Genomic DNA, 10,618 nt, shown 5'->3' on the forward strand with positions numbered 1-10,618 from the left:
TCACCTCACCGCCGCCTTCATCTCCTTATACAATGTCGTATCCGCCGCCTTCTGCCAGCTGTAGAAGAAGCGTGTTCGATTCTTGAACCTACAAAATATAAAATGTTGAGGTCAATAATTATGATTTTCTCTTGTCCCTAGTACTATATTTTTATACATGCTTATTGCATAACCAACCTGTGTGTCGTAGTGTACTGTGGACTTACTGAGCTGCTCAACCTTGAGCTTGTCAGTTTGGCAGAGCACGTTCTTCGTCTTAACCTCCATCTGCAGCTCGGCATCGCGGATGGCGACAACCTTGGTGGCCTCAACCTCGGCGACCTTGGCCTGCTAGTCCCAGCCTTCCCCTTCAATCCTTCATGGCGAGGTCGGTCATTGAGGCGGCATTGTCGGCCTTCCTAGTGTTTTCAAACACCCACACCTCCGCCTTGACCTTGGCCTTCTCCTTGAGTGCCTCGCCCTGCTGCCGCACAGAGAGCACCTTGTTCTCGGCGTCCACCTTGGCGGTGTTCTGGCATGTGAGGCCATCCCGCTCCACAAACATCCACCTTGGCCCTGCTTGCTGCCTCATGTTGTGTCTTCTCGCTGAGGTAGGAGAAGTACTCATGCCCCAACACGTCCACCAGCTGCTTCACGGTGGCATTGTAGATGAAGAGGCCGAATTGGTCCAGCTCCTTCTGCACGTTGCTGAACACCTCCTGCTTGAACTTTTTGGTGCAGGTGAAGATCTCGTCCATGGTCAGCTACGCCACCAGCATCCGGGTCTCACCCTCGATCAGCCCTTTAGCCCTTCACCATGTCGTGCCCGTGGCTCCTACCGTGCGAGTGCAACAGCGCGATCAACTTCACGTGGAGTAGGAGCTTCGCTTCGACGGTGGGCAGGGCTGGACGTACCGCTCATGGCTCAATCGGTGTTTGACACGCTCGGTCCTGGCTTGTTAGAGAAAATGGACGATCTGGTCTGCTAAAATCGGCCTGGAAAATTGTCGGTCCGATCCAGTCTGGTGTTCAACCGGTCCGGCCAAGAGGACTGAGAAAAAATGTCACTGTCACCGCCATTCGTTCTTAGCGTGCCAACCGGCAGCCCCCGGGTAAACTACCATGTCCCCAAGCTTCCCCTCTCCTTCTTTTCTCTCCTCCCATCCACCATAGCCTCTCGCCGCCCCTGTCGTGCATGCACCACTGACGATCTCAAGTTCTCAACTTGGCGCTGGCAGCGTTCTAGCTACGGGTTTCGCTACCATGGCAGCGACCGTTTTAGCACAACACACATGCAGGCCATCAACTGGGGAAACGGTCGATTAGGTGTGAACTTCGGATCGTGCGAGAATCGCTCAGCCATGATTTCCGCGTGAGATTTAATAGCCTCCGCCTATAATCACACACCATGATCCTACGTTGTCGTTTTCTTTGTTGAAGCATATGTTCAGGTCCACCTGCCGCCACGTGATTCTCTCTCTCCCATTGCTCTCTCCATAACAACCTTTCCTTATCATCTGCGTCTTTATCGCGAGTAAAGGATTAGCAAGGTCAGCTCAGGACTTAGTTGGGTTACTGGCCGCACCTGCCTGTGTATATCTTGTATAAATGTATACCTCTATAACTGAATATGACTGCTTTCAGTCGTGTTGGTGTGTTCACTTTCTGCACTTCTATTCAGTCGAACAGGAAATAGGAAGTACAAGAGAAACATGGTTTGATCCGAAAATCACAGCACCATTTGACAACAAACCGAGCGTCATGTTTTTTTCATGGTTAATCCGCTAATTATGGCAAGGCCCGAACATAAAAAAACATGGGCTCATGAAAAAAACTGCTACAGAAGGTTCATGGCTAACAGCCGCGCACTTTCCACGGCACATCACCGACATCATCGCTGGCGCTCCCGCATGTCCACTACCTCGCCACAGCACCCGCACACGCAGCCCACCTCGCCGCTGCCCCAGCACGTTGACGCCGGTGGTGGTTGGCCGGTCCAAATGGTGGCTCGATGAGGGACCGAACCAACCCGGACCGTGTCGCCTTGGTAGCGTCGCCGAGTTCCAGGGTGGTCATCGGGGGACCGATGCTGAAGACAACGGGCAGCACGAAGGGCAGCTTCTTGGAGCTCTACCAATACCCACGCCTTCTTCACCAGCATTAAGTCCTCGATGCCCCAACCGGTGATGGACAGGTACTACGACGCGTACGCGGCGATGAAGCTCGTCGTTGACTGTTTTGCCCGGCTGTACCGTTAGGTTTTCTTTCCTTCTTACCTACGTAGGACATAGGAGTGTTGACCGATCAAAGGAAATAAATAGAACCTGTTAGTACATATAGCAAAAATGCCTGTGCGATGCAACGGACCTATCAAACTTGTTTTACGTGATCTCTGTTGTATGTTCTTTCTCTATTCCAAAATTCCACTCACACGAGTAATAAGTATTTCACTGTCTTATGCAAGTAGTTCAGTGCATATATATGCTACTCGTTCGTAATTGCAACCTCAACAGAGTAAAAAAAATCGGTTCGGTGCATGGATGGATTGATGGGAACACACTGTCTAATGAAAAGGATAAGAATCACATTGGCATGCATAGGTGATTTGAAATTTTAAAAATATAGCATCTACATCTGCGCATCATGAGGAACAATTCCAGAGAAAAAGTTGATCCAGACAAGTGTATCTTTGGATATTTCATTATCCACTTAGGCCATATTAGTATTACTTCCCACGTGGTGCACATCATCCTGATGCATGGGTGTGCCTCGGCCCTTACATTGCAAATGTTATTATTGCAGGAAGAGCACACATTCATAAGCTAACGGTTTCACAATGTGTTCTTGCTGATAGTAATTGAACCAAATGAAATGATGGACAAGCAGATTGATTAAGGAACTCTAGGTAATACTTCATGTCGTAAGCATTGGCTCAAAAAGTTAATTTGTAAGTAACAAAAAAAGGCCACCTAAATAAAGTTTACTCCTACACATGAGCAGATCCACACGAAGCAGAGGGGAGGTGGAGCAGGCCGGTAACCAGGGGAAGGAGCAGAGTGGGAGAAGATTTACACCGCCGTCTCCACTGGATATGGTGTCTCCGCCGCATCTGTGGAGGCTCCGCCTCGGATGGTGCTCGTGGCTATGGTGAAGAGGAGGGGCGACGCATGGGCGAAGAGGCAGGCGGTACTCGTGGCCAAAATAGTGGGTCGTTCGAGCTGCGGGAGGGAGGAGGGGATCGCCGGGAGGCGGCGAGATCGGTGGGTGGCGGCGGTGGCGTCCAGGTAGGGAAGTCGAGGTAGGGCGCTGTGTTTTTTTAGGGGAATTGCTTGTGAAAATAACGTGCCACGACGATGTAGCGAGCGGATCCCCTTAAAAAAGACGTAGCAAGTGGATTCCCTTAAAACTGGTAGGAATGGACACGATTGATGACGTTGATAAATAGTGGTGAATGTTGGCCTAATTTAGTATCATCATGCATGGAAACGAATCATCAAGAAAAAGAATACTTCCTATTACTACGCTCATAGGAAGCTTCCTAATCTCTGCTACCAAACAGTTTCTGCCCAAACAAGGAAGGAAAGTTATGGACCTGATTCGGAAGGAAACAAACGTTATGAAGATTAATTAATTTAGATTTGATCTTCAGAGATTGATTGTGATTGATTCTTTTACATAAAGAAATTACTAAATAATTTGTGTTAGTATGGAAAGTTCTGATCCGTTCAGTTTTTTTCGGTGTGTGAGAGGGTGAAGCAAAAATAAACCGATGAAGTGGGGGGAGGGGACGAAAAAAATCTACGAAAAAAACCAGCGAAGGTGGGAGGAGGTACCAAAAAAACCATGGTAGGTGGGACGAAAAAAACCCTGGAAGCGAGACTACCAACTGCTCCATTAGGAGTAGAGATGGTACTATATATGATTTCCTCCTTGTCGGTGTCAAAACCGGCGGATCTCGGGTAGGGTGTCCCGATCTGTGCGTCTAGGCGGATGGTAACAGGAGACGAGGGACACGATGTTTTTACCCAGGTTCGGGCCCTCTTGATGGAGGTAAAACCCTACGTCCTGCTTGATTAATATTGATGATGTGGGTTACAAGAGTGGATCTACCACGAGATCAAGGAGGCTAAACCCTAGAAGCTAGCCTATGGTATGATTGTTGTTCGTCCTATGGACTAAGGCCATCCGGTTTATATAGACACCGGAGAGGGCTAGGGTTACACAGAGTCGGTTACAAAGGTAGGAGATCTACATATCCGTATCGCCAAGATTGCCTTCCACGCCAAGGAAAGTCCCATCCGGACACGGGACGAAGTCTTCAATCTTGTATCTTCATAGTCTTGGAGTCCGGCCGATGATGATAGTTCGGCTATCCGGACACCCCCTAGTCCGGGACTCCCTCAGTAGCCCCCGAACCGGGCTTCAGCGACGACGAGTCCGGCGCGTATATTGTCTTCGGCGTTGTAAGGCGGGTTCTCCTTCAAACTTCATGTTCCCATCGAATAGTGTCCGGCTTCCTTATAAATGTTGCGCTCCTTGGCTTCTACGCCCAATAATGGCCCTCTTCCACGTGTCGTACGAATGCGAAAGGCTGGGGTATTTTTACATTTTACCCCCTAACAGTGCGAACGAGCCGCCTATAAGAGAGGCGAGGATCTAGATCCAGCTTACACCATCCTCCATCCGCAAGTTCTCATCGAAGCGCCTCTGACAAAAATCCATTCCATCATGGATAGTCGATGCGGCTCCTCCTCTCGCGCTCCCAGCCCTAAGCTAGGAGATTAGGGGAGATGCTCAGTTCCACAGCGAGCTAGTGGTGCTCCAAACCGAGGGATATCTTCCCCCAGCTTTCATGGTTCCGGTTCGAGCCGGACTAGCCACCTACAAGGGTGGGAAGCAGGCGGAGAGCGTCCCCAACCCCTCCAAAGGGGAGCGGATATGCTTTGTCCCCTACCTAATAAGGGGACTCGGATTTCCCATACATCCGTTTCTCTGGGGGCTCCTAGAGTTCTACGGACTCCAGCTTCACCACCTCACGCCTGCCTCCATTTTGCACATCGCGGGCTTCGTAGCTCTTTGCGAGCTGTTCTTGGGCGTCGAGCCCCATTTTGCGCTGTGGAAGAGATTGTTTTGCCTCGTACCCCGTTCTCATGAGGGGTCGATATATCAAGTGGGCGGAGCCGAAATATGGCGCATCGCTGGGACCGGATATCTATTTGGCACCCCGAAGAAGGCGTCCGAAGACTGGCCTTCGGAATGGTTCTACATGGAGGACGCCCCTCTGCCGGATCCAGTTCGGATCGGCCTCCCGGAGTTCAGCAATGCTCCCTTGAAGAAACACCTGAGTTGGTGCCCGCGGAGCCCTCAACGGGAAGATGATAGGAGCGTCCATTATCTGATGGGCCGGATTAGATTACTGGCCCACTCCGGATTGACCATGATTGGAGTCATGGCCACGTGTATTATGCGAGGGGTGCAGCCACTCCAATATAGGGGCCACCCTATGTGGGATTTCATCGGGGAAGATGACGCCACCCGTCATGGCCGCAAAGGGCCAGGCTCGGCAGCCGATCTGGCAAAGATCCTGTCCGGCTTGTACAAGGGAGAGGAGGAGGACTTCCTCCACACGAATCCGCTGAATGGATTCTCTATGAATAACCCTCAGAGCTGGGTAAGCGGATTTTCATCCACCCGATCCATACTTTCAAAGTCAAGTATCTTACTCTGTGATTTCGACGCAGGAGCTGCGCCGGGATGTGGAAGGCATACGAAGCCTAACTCCACAGCCTAAGGATCCGGAACGATCCCTTGATCCGACCTCCGAAGAGGATCCAGACTTAGCGGTGGAACTGATCGACGGGGTGTTCCACCAGCTCAGCATAGACAATGCTTTAGTCGCCATTATGGCTGACTACCCTGGTTTGTTTCCGGCCTCCCAGGTGACTACGATCGAGGTCTTGACACCATCATTTAATCCGTGCTCAATTCTGACCATCCCATACTGATGGTGCATCGCAGGAGGTGCCTTTAAGGCGGGAAGCCGAACCCGCGGTGGCCGGCCAACAAGGGTCAGTCCGGCCCAGCAGGCGGAAGAGGAGTGCGACGCAAACTGAAACGTCGCCGCAACGGTACGGAGCACCGCTATTTTTAAGGGAAGGATTCCCAGGAGGTATATTAATGCTCATAACTTTTCCAGAAAGAGCGCTCGCCGGACAGTGTCCGGAGAGGTTGCCAATCAAGCCTCCGCCAGCCATGCTCCAATGCATGGCCCGGGAGGGGAGGCGAATACAAGGCATGAGTCGGACGCTCCTCCGACGGAAGATGCCGACAGGCTGTCCGCCACCCGGTCTGAGGTGGAGAGCGCCATGAATCACAGGCGTCGCCGGACAGTTCTTCGTGACGCGTGTTTCTCCCCGGAGGCGTTAAATGCCTTTGATGCGGGAAATGCGCACCTCCGTGCCGCTCAAGATGGGTTAACGAGAGCCACGGAGCAGTATGTGAAAGACATACATGTAAGTAATTTTAATAGTTATATATGCCAATAGCCCCCGAGACTTAAAATAGTTAAAATAACTGATTTAAGGGTCAATTTTTATGCAGGATCTTACGGAGAAGAATACTCATCTGTCCCAGAAGCTCCAAGAGTGCAAGGCCCAACTTGAGGCCGCACTGGCCGCCACAGGGGGAGCCACAGAGACCCCCACTGGTAAGACGTACTTTGAAAAGATAATTAATTAACAAAGTGCAGCGTGAATCTGACAATAATATTGCAGAGGGCGCCGGACTAGATCCGGACAAGCAACAGCTACTGCGTCAGCTAAAGGCCGGCGAGAGGGTGCTTATGAAGGTGCAGCAGGAGAGAAATAAGCTCCAAGATGCCCACACCCAACTAGGAGAAGAGCTGAAGGGTGTTCGGGCCCAGCTGTCTGGCTCCGTGAAGGAGAATCAGCGGCTTCGTCGCGGCATTTATAGTAAGTGCTTGAGCAAATTCCTTTGAAAAGAAGAATTCGGCGAGGAAGTCGATTGACAGAAATATGTCTTTAGGTGTGCTCACAGGTCGCCCTGCGGAGGAAATGCCTGAGTCAACGGGTGACCAACTTCCCGAGCTGGTGCAATTGTTCGAACGTGTTCGGCAGGCGATGAGTGGCGTCGTTCAGGCTTTATGGCCATCCGTCTCCCTACCCGAGGGCCTTGGTGAGCTTGCTGAGAAGCTTCAGGGAGCACGGCAACGCCTCCGTTTGTGGAAGATATCGGCCTGCCGTCAGGGCGCCAGGGAGGCCTGGGCCATGGTGAAGACGCGATACCCAAAGGCTGACCCAAACCACATGGCCGAGGTCGGACCTGCGGGGCCTGATGGGAAGGAGATCCCTGTGAGCTTGATGTACGGCCAAGTAGAACTGGCCGCGAAATATTCCCAACAGGACTGTAAATTAGACAGCTTGTTAGATGGGATTGAGGAGGAGTACAATCAGTCGGTTTGACGATGTAATTTGAAATGACATGTAAGATGCCTTCTAGCCGGATTGTAGATCGTTTGTCTTTGCGGACCGTTTCGCTTCAACCTCGGGATCCAACAGTCCGGAGTGTGTCCGAATACCCTTACGGTTATAAAAGAACCGGGGCATGCATGTAGACAAGGCGTCGGGGTCATAATTGCTTTATCAGACAAGTGCCCAACTAGTTATGTTATATTACATGGTTAGTAAGAAACATTTTCCAGGGAGAATAGTTCCGTTAAGGGTTCCTTTCCCTGGGAGGCATGCCCTAAGGTGCAATGCCGGACTGCGAAAATAGCAGAAAAAGCATCTGGGGGCAGATAAATAAGTAAGTAATAAATCATCTTTCAAGTCACCGACCGAATATTCTCTTAAGAACGCTAGCTTTCGGCTTCACCCAGTCTGAGGTACACATCCGGCTGACCCGGCAGTAACAATCGCAGAGGTGCTCCCTTTACCTCCTAGCCGAACAATCAGGAACGTAGGGGTAAGCACAGGAGCCAGGTAACCCAGCTTGGCCAAAACTTAAGTCATATCGATGCATATAATGGTGAATAAAAGGTACATGCGGAAGTATGACACATGTATTGGGCGTGAAGCCCATATGAATAAGCTTATGGTAAAGAAGCCTCCAGGTATAATGAGTGCTAGGAGCACATCACGTGTGTGCGAACAAAGCGCAAATCAGCCTATAAAAGGTATAAAAAAGTGGGAAGAAAGAGGGGGACAAGAGACAGTAAAAAAAGGTGGACGGGGGAGTGAGACGAACTCTGAGTCCGGTGTTTAGGCGTAGAATCTTCGGAGACGGGCTGCGTTCCATGGGTTCGGCTCGAGTCGGTTGTCAGATGTTTTACATAGACGGTATGCTCCGCCGGTCAGGACTTGGTCGATGATGAAGGGACCTTCCCACTTGGGCTTAAGTTTGTCCTTTTTCTTGTCCGGCAGGCGTAGAACGAGTTCGCCGACATTGTAAGTTTTGGCCCGTACTTCTCTGCTTTGATATCTTCAAGCCTGCTGCTGATAAAATGCGGAACAAGCCTTTGCCACATCCTGCTCCTCCTCTAAGGCGTCCAAACTGTCCTGCCGATCCAACTCGGCTTCTCTTTCTTCGTACATGCGCACACAAGGTGAGTCATGAATTATATCGCAGGGCAGAACTGCCTCTGCGTCGTATACCATGAAAAATGGTGTGAATCCAGTAGTTCGGTTTGGCGTGGTCCGCAGTCCCCAGAGTACGGAGTCGAGCTCCTCTACCCAGTGCGTGTTAGATTCCTTGAGGGACTGCACTAGTCTGGGTTTGATGCCGCTCATGATTAGACCATTTGCTCGCTCGACTTGACCGTTAGTTTGGGGGTGATAGACTGAAGCGTAATCGAGCTTGATGCCCATGTTTTTGCACCAGAGTTTAACCTCGTCGGCCGTGAAGTTCGTGCCGTTATCAGTGATGATGTTGTGGGGGACACCAAAACGGTGTACTACCCCGGATATGAAGTCTATCACCGGTCCGGATTCTGCCGTTTTAACCGGCTTGGCCTCAATCCATTTGGTGAATTTGTCCACCATGACCAATAAGTATTTGTGCTTGTGGGTTCCCCCTTTAAGGGGTCCAACCATGTCAAGCCCCCAGACCGCGAACGGCTAGGTAATGGGAATAGTTTTGAGGGCGGTGGGTGGCATGTGGCTCTGATTAGCAAAGAGCTGGAAACCGACGCATCGTTGGACTAAGTCCTGAGCATCTGTCCGGGCTGTCGACCAATTAAATCCTGTACGGAAGGCCTTACCTATAAGAGCCCGGGCTGCAGCGTGGTGCCCGCCGAGTCCGGCGTGAATTTCAGCCAGGAGATTCCGCCCCTCCTCTTCGGAGATATACCTTTGAAGGACTCTATTTGTGCTTTTCTTATAAAGTTCACCCTCATGGACCTTGTAGGCTTTAGATCGCCGAACTATGCAGCGGGCCTCATTTTGGTCTTCGGGAAGTTCCTGCCGAATTAAGTAGGCTAGGAATGGTTCTGTCCACGGGGCAATTACTGCCATTATTTCGTGAGCTGAAGGTGTTATTTCGTTGGCTGAGCCACCGATTGTGTCAGAATGGTCTGAGTTAGGTGATGCAGCTAGCTCCGGATTGTTATTTCCGGACTCCTCTTCCCATAACACGGATGGCTTAAAGAGCCGTTCCAGGAAGATGTTTGGAGGGACGGCGTCTCATTTCGCGCCGATGCGCGCTAACACGTCTGCTGCCTGGTTATTATCCCGGGCTACATGGTGGAATTCGAGTCCTTCGAACCGAGCTGACATTTTTAGGACGTCGTTGCGGTAAGCTGCCATTTTTGGATCTTTGGTATCAAAGTCTCCATTTACTTGGGATATTGCGAGGTTTGAATCCCCGCGCACCTCTAGGCGTTGAATGCCCATGGAGATTGCCATCCGGAGGCCATGCAGAAGGGCCTCGTATTCGGCTACATTATTGGAGTCTGTGTACATTATTTGAAGTACGTATTGGATTGTGTCTCCAGTTGGGGACGTCAGGATGACGCCAGCCCCCAAGCCAGCCAACATTTTGGATCCGTCGAAATGCATGATCCAATTGGAGTATGCGCCGTACTCTTTAGGGAGTTCGGCTTCGGTCCATTCGGCGACGAAGTCATCCAGAACCTGCGACTTTATAGCTCGCCGTGGTTTATAGGTTATGTCAAATGGTAAGAGCTCAATAGCCCATTTTGCAATCCTGCCCGTTGCGTCGCGATTGTTTATAATATCGTTGAGAGGTACTTCGGAGGCCACCGTTATGGAACACTCTTGAAAGTAGTATCGCAGCTTCCGGGATGCCATGAACACCGCATACGCTATCTTTTGATAATGTGGGTACCGGGACTTGCATGGCGTTAGAACAGTGGATACATAGTACACTGGTTTTTGAAGAGGGAATCTGTGCCCTTCTGTCTCTTGCTCGACGACGAGTACCGCGCTGACAACTTGATGTGTTGCTGCGATATATAATAACATAGGTTCGCCCAGGTTGGGCGCGGCCAGGACCGGATTTGTTGCCAGTATGGCCTTTATTTCTTCAAGTCCGGCTGTGGCAGCATCCGTCCATTCGAAATATTCGGTGCGCCGGAGGAGGCGGTAGAGGGGCAGAGCCTTTT

General features: G+C 50.9%; 1 pseudogene; it reads right to left on the bottom strand.

Annotated features, from left to right (window-relative positions):
* On the bottom strand, nucleotides 1–1,103 carry LOC119292762 (annotated as a pseudogene).
* Nucleotides 1,104–10,618: the final 9,515 nt, after the last annotated feature.

This window comes from Triticum dicoccoides, chromosome 4B (genome assembly GCF_002162155.2).
Source record: "Triticum dicoccoides isolate Atlit2015 ecotype Zavitan chromosome 4B, WEW_v2.0, whole genome shotgun sequence".
NCBI lineage: Eukaryota > Viridiplantae > Streptophyta > Magnoliopsida > Poales > Poaceae > Triticum > Triticum dicoccoides.